Raw genomic sequence first — 11,097 nt, 5'->3', positions numbered from 1 at the left:
ATCTTCTGGCTCTATCAATCTGTTTCTTTACTTCTGCAGGTGGGTATTGTAGTTGTAAGAAAGTTGAAAGTATTGAAGTTGTAGTTGTAAGATTCATTTTTTGATCTACTATAACCCCCAGATCCTTTTCAGCAGTACTACCACTGAGCAAGTGAGTCCCCATTTTGTAGTTGTGCATTTGATTTTTTTTCCTTTTTAAGTGTAATACTTCATACTTATCTTTATTTAATTTCATTTGGTTGATTTCAGACTAATTCTCTAATTTGTCATGGTTGTTTTGAATTATAATCCTACCTCCTTAATATTTGCAATCCCTCCCAGTTTGCTTTCATCTACAGATTTTATAAGCATACTCTCCACTCCATTACTGAAGTCATTAATGAAAATACTGAAGAGTAACAGACCCCGGACTGACCCTATGAGGGACCGCACTAGATACATCCTCACAGTTTGACAGTGAACCATTCATAACTACTCTTTGCTGTGGTCTTTCAACCAGTTGTGCACTGGCCTAATTGTAATTTCATCTAGACCACATTGTCCTAGTTAGCTTATGAGAACGTCATGTGGGACTGTGCCAAAAACTTTACTAAAATCAAGAAATATCATCTCTACTGCTTCCTTCCATCCACTAACCCAATGATCCTGTCAAAGAACAAGATTAGGTTGGTTTGGTATGACTTGTTCTTGTCAAATCCATTCTGGCTATTTCTTATACCCCTATTATCCTCTAGATGATTATAAATTGATTGTTTAATAATTGGTTTCAGTATCTTTCCAGGTATCCAAGTGAAGCTGACTAGTCTATAATTTCCTGGGTCCTCTTTGTTCCTCCTTTTAAAGATAGGTACTCTGCTTGCCCTTCTCCGGGAAGGATACCTCACCCATTCTCAATGAGTTCTAAAAGATAAATGCTAAAAGTGACAAGATTGCTTCAGTGAATTTTTTGAGTAGCTAGGATGAACTTCATCAGGCCCTGCCAACTTGAATACATATGACTTATCTAAATATTCTTTAACCTCTTCTTTCTCTATTTTGGCTTGTGTTCCTTCACTCTTGTTCATAGTCAACATAATTAATATCTGGTCATCATTAACCTTTTTAGTGAAGACTGAAGCAAAATAGGCATTAAACACTTCAACCTTCTTGATGTCAGCAGTTTTTAGCTCTTCTTCTATGCTAAGTAGAGGGCCTACACTTTGCTTCACCTTTCTCTTGCTCCTAATGTATTTAGACTAATAGACTTCAAGGCCAAAGGGATGACCATGATCATTTAGTCTGACCTCCTGCACAAGGCAGGCCACAGAACCTCACCCACCCAATCCTGTAATAGACCCACAACATCTGGCTGAGTTACTGAAGTCCTCAAATCATGATTTCATGACTTCAAGTTACAAATAATCCACCATGCTGCAGAAGAAGGCAAGAAACCCTCATAGTCTCTGCAAATCTGACCTGAGGGGAAATTCCTTCCCAACCCCAGATATAGTGTACAGTTAGACCCTGAGCATGTGGGCAAGACCCACCAGCCAGACACCTGGGAAAGAATGTTCTGTAGTAACTCATAAACCTCCTCATGTAGTGTCCCATCACTAGCCATTGGGGATATTTGCTGCTAGCAGTCGCAGATCGGCTAAATGCCATTGTAGGCAGTCTCATCATACCATCCACTCCATAAACTTATCAAGCTCAGTCTTTAAACCAGTTAGGCATTTTGCCAACGCTGCTTCACTTGGAAGGCTGTTCCAGAACTTCACTCTCAGATTGTTAGAACCTCTTCTTATTGCCTCTTTCGTTACTAGAAGGTTCTATTCCCCCCCACCCCCCGCTGGTAATAGCTCACCTCACCTGATCACTCTTGTTACATTGTGTACGGTAACACCCATTGTTTCATGTTCTCTGTGTAGATAAAATCTCGCCACTGTATTTTCCACTGCATGCATCAGATAAAGTGAGCTGTAGCTCATGAAAGCTTACGCTCAAATAAATTTGTTAGTCTCTAAGGTCCCACAAGTACTCCTTTTCTTTCTGATTTTGTCCCTGAATATTTGTGCTATTCATTTGTGCTGATCCTTAGCAATTTCTCCATGTTTCCACTTTTTGTAGGATTCCGTTTTGATGTTCAGGTAATTAAAGAGCTTCTAATGGAGCCATAGTGCTCCCTTATTTGTCTTCCTACCTTTCTTTCACATTGGGGTAGTTTGCAGCTGTGCCTTTAATACCATCCTCTCGAGAAACTCCCAGCTTTTCTAATCTCTTCTTATCCCCTAGGTTTCTTTGCATGGGATCTTATCTACCAGTTCTCTAAGGCTTGCTAAAGTCTGCTTGTTTTTTTGAATCAGTTGTGCTTACTCTGCTGCTCTCACTCCTTCCTTACTTTAGAATAATGAAATCTATCATTTAATGAATACTTTCATCCAAACTGTCTTCCACCTTCTGAATCACAACCAATTCCTCTCTGCTGGCCAGAATCATGTTTCAAATGGCTGTCCCCCTGGTGACTTCCTCCACTTTCTGAAACATAAAGTTGTTCCCAATACATTCCATGAATATATTGGAAATTTTGCAATTTTCTGTATTACTTCAACTACCCAGACATCTGTTGGAGAAGTCCCCCATTACTACCAGATCTTGTGTTTTTGGATTATTTCTGTTACTTGTTCTAGAAATGTCTCAGCCACCTCTTCTTCCTGATTTGGTGGACTATAATAGACTATTACCATGATGTCTCTCATATTTTCCCCTTTTATCTTCATAGATTTCAAAGCCAGAAGGGACCATTGTTATCAACTAGTCTGCCCTCCTATATTACATATGCCATAGAATTTTCCCTAAATAATTCCTGGAACTTATCTTTTAGAAAAACATTGAATCTTGATTTAAAAAGTGTCAGTGATGGAGAAGACACCATGCCCCTTGGTAAACTATTCCAATGGCTAATTACTCACTGTTAAAAATTTACACCTTATTTCCTGTCTGAATTTGTTGAGCGTCAACTTCCAGCCAGTAGATTGTGCTGTACCTTTATCTGCTAGATTAAAGAGCCCAGTATCAAATATTTGTTCCCCATGGAGATACTTATAGACTGTAATCAAATTATCCATTAACTTTCTCTTTGTTAGGCTAAATAGATTGAACTCCTTGAGTCTATCACTAAGGCATGTTTGCAAATCCTTTTAATCATTCTTATGGCTTTTCTCTGAACTATTTCCATCTATCAACATCCTTTTTGAATTGTGGACACCAGAACTGGAAATTTGGGGCCTGGAGGTTCAAGGCCTCAGATTCAGAGATGATGCCAAGGATTCAGAGAAGCAAACTACAGAGAATTTGGAGATCTTAATACAAAATTCAAGGGGCCAAACCATGTGTGATTCTTTCTGTGCCATAGTGTTGGATAAATTATAGAATATTTCTGAGAATAAAGCCACCTCTATAACTTTCTCTCTGATCATGCTTAGTGTAGAAAATAGATGTTCTTCGATCTTATTATCTGGTTTACACAATTTATAGGAGATGATTGGTCACATTTGCTTTGCTTGTGTTTCTTGAGGCTTATTAGTTAAACTAGAATCAAAAGAATAATTCCTCCACAGTAAAAGAAAAATATGTGAAACTTCACTTGCCACACAAACCTTTCTTACTAGTCAAGAGTAACAAGCTGGAAATAGGTCTATTTTAGAGCCCTAATGCAATTAAGTGCTGTGGAGAAAAGTATATACAAACCAATCTCTTTACCATCTTACGGATTTAGCTTCGCTATCCATCAAGTTCCTCTGGCTTATTTAGACTTTTTCCTATCATTTGGTCTGATAAAACAAAGTGAAATGCACATTTAAATCTCATGATACTCTGCTCTGACAGGGAAATACATTGAACAGCATATTGCATGTTACCATAGAAGAGCATTTCTAATAAACTTTTATAGGATAGGACGAAGAAACATACCTGTAATAAGTCATCAGAGTTAAGCCATTTCTATCTGGATTGCCACATTAGGAAATATAAGACCTTACTTTGGACAGACTAAACACAAATTATATTTGTTTCACACTTTCACATTCACATCCAAAATATTCATTCCATGTACAAACATGCACATGCTTCAAGCAGCAGTTATGAAGGCAAGGATTTTTACCCTGAAGATATGAATGTAACTGTTTCTTAAAACAATTCAAGCCAGGAGGCTAAGATCATGAGATATGATAGCAGAGTGTCTGCATGAATCCAGTCAACGTTCTGGCATTTGGATGTATCCAAATAGATTTATTTCAAATGCACCCCTCAGCTATGTCAAAAAATAAACTTAATTATCATCATTTTAGAGTTGAAAGGCTAGATCTCCAGGTACAACTGAGCTCTGCTCATGTTAGACCCCAGAAGGGACGATCGTGGTTGTATATCATCTTTACACCCTGTCCAACCCTGAAGTCAGCTGGGGAGCAGTTCAGCTCCTGGTTCAGCAGCTTCAGGGCTGCTCTAACTTGTGTCCTACTGCAATGGCAGACTGTTTCACAGCTAAAGAGAGGGGGAGGGATAGCTCAGTGGTTTGAGCATTGGCCTGCTAAACTCAGGGTTGTGAGCTCAATCCTTGAGGGGGCCATTTAGGGATCTGGGGCAAAAAAGATTGGGGATTGGTCCTGCTTTAAGCAGGGGGTTGGACTAGATGATCTCCTGAGGTCCCTTCCAACTCTGATATTCTATGACCCTGGTGCCACCTGAGCATTTCTCAATGCCATGGGACTCCTCAGCTGCGCCAGCAAGCAGCAGCCTCATTTGGAACCAGGTTCTGGCCCAAAGATTTCACATGCAGTCTTTAAAACATTTCCTAAACTTGTTTCAGTGTAAAAAGTCTGATTTTCATTTTTCCATATGTAGTCACAAGGTCTGATGTACCAGGCAGAGGGGCACTGAACCCTGAAGTCTCCATTGAAGAGATGGCAATTTTAAAGTGTGGCCCAAGAGCCATAGGAGCTCCACTGGCAGAGGCTGCCTGGGAGATGTGTTGAATTGGCATCATCTGCCAGCTCCTTACCCTGTCCCTTTTTGTGTTTGTGTTATTGTCACTTTTATTTATGTGCCAGCTTCATGGGTAGGTGAAAGTTTTCACACAGCTCTAACACCTTATTTATTCCATAGAGCACATATTAGACTTGTGGATCATCCAGGGATTAGAGGAAGGGGAGTTCAGCAGGGGGGCATAGATCTCACTCATCTCTGTAGTTTGGGAAAGCACTAAGCAGTGCTCTCTCAGACCACTCCTTCTTTGGCTGGTGCAGTGAGAGCTCCGCCTACTGATTCAATGTACTGTAACAACTGAAAAGATCTATTGCTATGTGCACTAAGGGCTCAATCCTGCAAGGTGCTGAGCACTACTCACTGGGTGCAGCACACCACCTACTCTTCCTGATCTCAACTGAATCTAAGGGTGTTCAGTACTCTACAGGGGGACTTCTTCAGGGATTAGCACTTCATAGGATCAAGCACTAATGGGACAACTTTTTCCTAGCTACACGAGTGTCAAAGGGAATCAGGGCTCATGTTATACTTAGGGTTGGCAGAATTTGATTTTTAGTATTTTATAATTTTGATGGATAATATTGATTATTTAAAGCTGGTTTTTTTCCTGAATTTTAACAGCTTTTTCACAGTTGCACAAAATTATGGGGGGAGGGGGGTCAGAACTATTTCCTGAGAGTAAATGTTGAGATTCAAAAAGTTAAAGCTTTATAACTATTAGAAAAAAAATGTCAACATAGCATCCAAATATACAAAGGAAATTTGCTTAAATCAAGCTGAAAGCTCAAGCAGCATATTTCTTACCTTGCCTATGTGCAAATTTTAATTATTGATGGAAATATTTTTTCCTTGGTTTTCACCATGAAATTAAGGTTTACTGACATTTACAGATAAAAATCTAATTATTTCAAGCCTAGCTATGTTTTACACTTATTTCAGAACTATAACAGAAATAGACTATGCAGCACGGGCTTATGCTGAGGGCCCATATCTGCTATAAATTACACTTGTGCAGCCCCAGTGGGCCCCAAGCCATTAAAGTAGAGGCTTTCAATAATAGTTCAGCTTCCATTGTAACTTTCTCTGCAGAGATAGTTTCCATCATATGTGGTGAGAGCTGAATTGGAGGACAAAGTTAGGTCATTGCAGATGGTTACGAAGAAACTGATGATCACATTGCACAATTAAAAATCAGCATACGGATACCTGCAGACTGGTGCATAATGTGACTTTCTTACTAACAAAAGGTCAAAGAAGTTGGATGAGTATTTCAGATGTCTTTAATCCAGGCTAAGCCACGAACCCATTAACAAACAGACAATTGTCATTTGTGGAGCTTTAGACACTACGTAACAGATTTAGTACTGAATCTTACATATCCTAATCTTCATCAGGCAAAACTCCCATTGTAAGACTGATCCTGTAATGAAAGAGTGTCATTCTTGACCATGTTGACTCACCTATGGATTCCAGCAAAGGTAGGCAGTCATGCTAAAGCAACTCTTCTGTTTCCTTGCTGAAAGAATTAGTTTTACACACATGAGCAGTCCCATGGAAGTTGACATGACTAGGCATGTGCACAAACTTATGCATGTGCTTGTCTTTACAGGATAAGGATCTGAGAACTCACAATACAATCACAATGTAAAGATCCTGGGTCTGACTTTTCTCTTATTTATACTAATCTGGCACTGGTGTAAATTCATTGACTTGAATGGAACTACAGCATGTTTTTTAAAATTGTATCCACTCTCTCTTGAATGGAGACTCGTAAGGGGGCAGGGAGGTTAGATAGAGGGCAGGGGAGTTTGGGGGGGTGGAGAGGGGTCGGAGCAGTTAGAGTGCAGGAACGGGGGGTTGAATGGGGGTGGGGTCCAGGGGAGGGTCAGTTAGGAAGGGAGGGGGGTTGGATGGGGCGGTGGTGGGTGAGTCAGGGGTGGGGGTTCTGGGGGCAGTCAGGGGACAGGGGGAGGATGGGGCAGGGGTCCCGGGGGAGGGCTGTCAGGGAACAGGGGGGTTGGATGGGGCAGGAGTCAGTGGGGTCTGTCAGGAGGCAAGAAGCGAGGGGGGGGAGGATAAGGAGTGGAGGCACAGCCTCTCCTAATCTGCCCTCCATACAATTTTTGAAACCTGATGCGGCCCTCAGGCCAAAAAGTTTGCCCCTGACTTAAATCCTACTTTTTATACTTAATAAAATCACTTTTGTTTATTAATGAACCCAGAGTAAGTGATTAATACCTGTGGGAGTGTAGCGCAGTGGCCACCTGCTCGGGCCCAGAGGGGTTTAAAACAGCCCTGAGAAAGGGCTGTTGCAGGAGAAAGGCAGTGGGCCTGACTGGGGAAGCAGCCTCAGCTGGGGGCCACACCCCAATCAGAGCCCAGCTGGCTCTATAAAGGCTGTGAGCCAGCAGCCTAGAGAGAGTCTCTCTCTGCTTTGAGAGAGAGGAGAAGGGCTTGGCTGCAGGGGTGTAACTAAGTATCTGGAGGGGGGCTGGGCTGGGCTGGGCTGGGGACAAGCCAATGGAGCCAGGGAGCTCTGGCCTAGGAAAGTACCAGGCTGTGGGCCTGGTAAGGCCTATTAGATACTTGGGTTGCAGGGGGTAGCCCATGGGTAGTCAGAGGTAGCAGATCCAAACCCCACCTTGCCTATGATGAGTGGCTCATACTGCAGTCTGCCCCAGGGCATGGGGGGCTAGCTGGTGACTTGCAGGAGCCTACGACTGAGGTGAGGTAGGGATAGTGGGTGGGAGGTTCCCCTGGGAGGGGTAGACCCAGAGCTGTGGGGTACTGCTAGGGGGCAGCACCCAGTTAAAGGGTCCTGGGAGAGACACGGGAGCAAGCAGCAAGGTGTGACACTGGCTGACAGAGGGTGCTCTGGAGGCTGGAATGCTAATTCCCTGAGATGACCAGCAGGAGGTGCCTCTGGTGAGTATGTGCCTGGTTACAGGGAGCAAGCAGCTGTTCCTCTCTCTATCAGTGTTATAGAGGGTGGACAATTTGAGTTTATCCTGTATAAGCTTTATACAGAGTAAAATGGATTTATTTGGAGGTTTGGATCCCATTGGGAACTGGGTGTTGGAGATAGGTGACCTGCTGAGCCATTTGAGGTTAAAGTCTGCAGCTTTGTGGGCATGGACCAGACCTGGGTCTGTGTTGCCACAGGCTAGTGTGTCTGGCTCAACAAGGCAGGGTTCTGGAGTCCCAAGCAGGAAGGGAAAATGGGCTCAGAGATAATGTCAGGTGACAGTCCCAAGCACGTCACACCAAACATCCCCTAAATGAAGCTGAATCTTTTCTAAACATTGAAAGGTTTTGATTTTTCACCAACATCTTCATGACAGAGAGTGGAAGCTGGAGTACTGAAGCAGGGGCTGATTCTAGAAACCTCATGGCCATAATTGATCACTCCCTACCTGAAATCAATAGGACTACTTATCTGAAAGACTTTTGCAGGGTCAATCCCATATTGGGAGAAAAATATTTCAAATTCAAATAGAACCACTCACATCTGGGGGACAGATCCTCAGGCTCAACTGAGCTACGCTCCTCCTAGGACTTGAAATAGAAAGCAAAGGTGGCTTAAATCCATCTTGGTGCTTCCTAAATCCTCTGGGCAGCTGGTCTAAATTAGAGAAGATTCAAGCATTCTGACCATACTCCTACATACTTTTTATGCAAAGAGATGCTACAGTTACCTGCTTAAGGAAGAGCACAAAAGGGGTAGACTGACAGCTGGTGATCTGCTTTTTGGTGTGTTTCAAGTCATACCTTGAATATTCTCCTATGAATGAGTTAAGGTTTTCATCATTTGCCATTGAATGCTTTTTTTCCTGCAAAATTTTGAACCAGTAAGCATTAATTTGTTTACTGAGCATGGAATACAGTGTTGTTTGATGTATTCTGTGAGCTGTAGTAGTGTGTCCAATTACCCTGACCTTCTGATATTTTGAACAGTATATAGGTTAGCTGGCATTTTCATCCCTTCCTTGTACTCCAGATTAGCAAGGCTGTGAAGAAAAAAAGTGGTGTGGCTGGCCAGTCAGATGGGAAATTAAAAAAGGCCAGATTGCACTGAATATTCTGAACTATATACAATACATCAAAATAGAAGCAAAGGAGATTTTAAAAATCTTAGGGTGGCTGCTATCTATAAAAATATGCTCAGATCTCAAACATCAAAGGCCAGGTCCTCAGCTTGTGTAAATCAAGGTAGCATCACTGAAGTCGCAGGGCTGTACTGACTTACACCACCTGGTAATCTGTCTTTGATTTTATGCTTGTAGAACTGAAAGGGGGCATGACTGGAGCACTGTTCTATCAGATACTTGGGACCAAATTGGTCTCTGGCTGGATCTGAGGAGCAAGCTCTTAAATATTTAGTTGCAAATAGCTTTTGGTACTTTGTTTTTCCTAAGTGATATATGAATAGCAATGAGGTTTAACTTCATCCAGAGTCAGGTGCATGTTTCTCTATACCCTGTGTTTTGCTTAGACTGGAGGTGTGAGTCAGTTTGTCTTCTCTGTAGTTATCCTTTTGGAGAGAACCTGGAAACATAGACCCTTAAAAGATATCTTCTAAGGCCAAAATGCCGCCACCATTATTTCCACACATTAAGGAGTATCTTACTTCCACTGTGGGAGCATTCATGGAATAAAGTGCTAGTTTCCTGGAGCTTCTCATTGCTACAAGGGAATACATGAACTACTACACCCTGTGTAGTAGTTTGGCTCTGCTGGCCAACATGGAAGGGGGGGTTCCCCTTCTCCCCGCCTCTCCCCACCCCATTTGGAGTACAATGCTCTCCTGTGCAGAGGGACTCTATGTAAAGGCCATGCTAGAACTGCATTCTGCCAGGTTGGGAGCAGGCTCCTTACTATCACTGCAGGCCTTAGTAAAGGCAAACCACCATCTAGCTCTATATGTTAATTAAGAAACAATCCATCTCTCTGCCGAGCTTGAATGGACCAAGAGATACAGGGAGTGTGTAGGCTAGGCTACGTCTTTATAATAAAAAGAAAAGGAGTACTTGTGGCACCTTAGAGACTAACCAATTTATTTGAGCATGAGCTTTCGTGAGCTACAGCTCACTTCATCAGATGCATCTGATGAAGTGAGCTGTAGCTCACGAAAGCTCATGCTCAAATAAATTGGTTAGTCTCTAAGGTGCCACAAGTACTCCTTTTCTTTTTGCGAATACAGACTAACACGGCTGTTACTCTGAAACCTGTCTTTATAATAAAAATATTCTAGACATGAAATGTCCTTCTACGCTGTGGGCCTGAGCCAAAATCCATCTACTGAAGTCAATGAGTCTTTGACCACATTGACTTTTGTGACAGTCTTTTAATTATTGAGGAATACCACTCAGCAGAAATAGAAATGGGCTTGTTTGTTGGTTTGTAAGAACTGATCCTATTAGGAGGGGAAAAAAGTTATTTTGAAGGGTCCCCCACCCTATTTCCTCCTTTCTTGGCTCAAACGAATATATTTTCAAGGAGGTGAACTTTGCCTTTTCAGAGTGGCAGTCTGTGCCCCTGTGTTCACCCCTTTGACTAGGACAAGGGCAGGTTGGAGGGGATGGGACATGAGAGATCAAGCTGTGGGGGATGGGCGGAAGACTCTGCCCACTAGAGAACACTTACTTCCAGACCCTGGAATGGAACCCAAGATTCCTGAGTCTCACCATCACCCTGCTGTCTGCCATTAAGTTCCACAGCTATTTGCGAAGGGTCCCATCCCCCTCTAGTGCTGAGCTACATAGAGTATTTCAACCTACTTCTGTTATTTCATCAGCTCAAGTGGCAGAGGTCTATGCAGCAGATCTAAAGGTTCCGATGCTGCTGATAACCCATGTGGGACAGGTTAATATGATACCACATGATGGAAATTCTGTTTGATTTTTTTTAAAAAAACAAGAAATCACACACACATTAATATCACATAACAGAAAAGTTAGGAAATGCCAGAATTAAAATTTCCCCATGGGGGGAGGGATAGCTCAGTGGTTTGAGCATTGGCATGCTAAACCCAGGGTTGTGAGTTCAATCCTTGAGGGGGCCATTTAGGGATCTGGGGCA

Source organism: Caretta caretta, chromosome 3, assembly GCF_965140235.1.
Source record: "Caretta caretta isolate rCarCar2 chromosome 3, rCarCar1.hap1, whole genome shotgun sequence".
In the NCBI taxonomy this organism is placed as follows: Eukaryota; Metazoa; Chordata; order Testudines; family Cheloniidae; genus Caretta; species Caretta caretta.
This window is presented reverse-complemented; position numbering follows the sequence as displayed.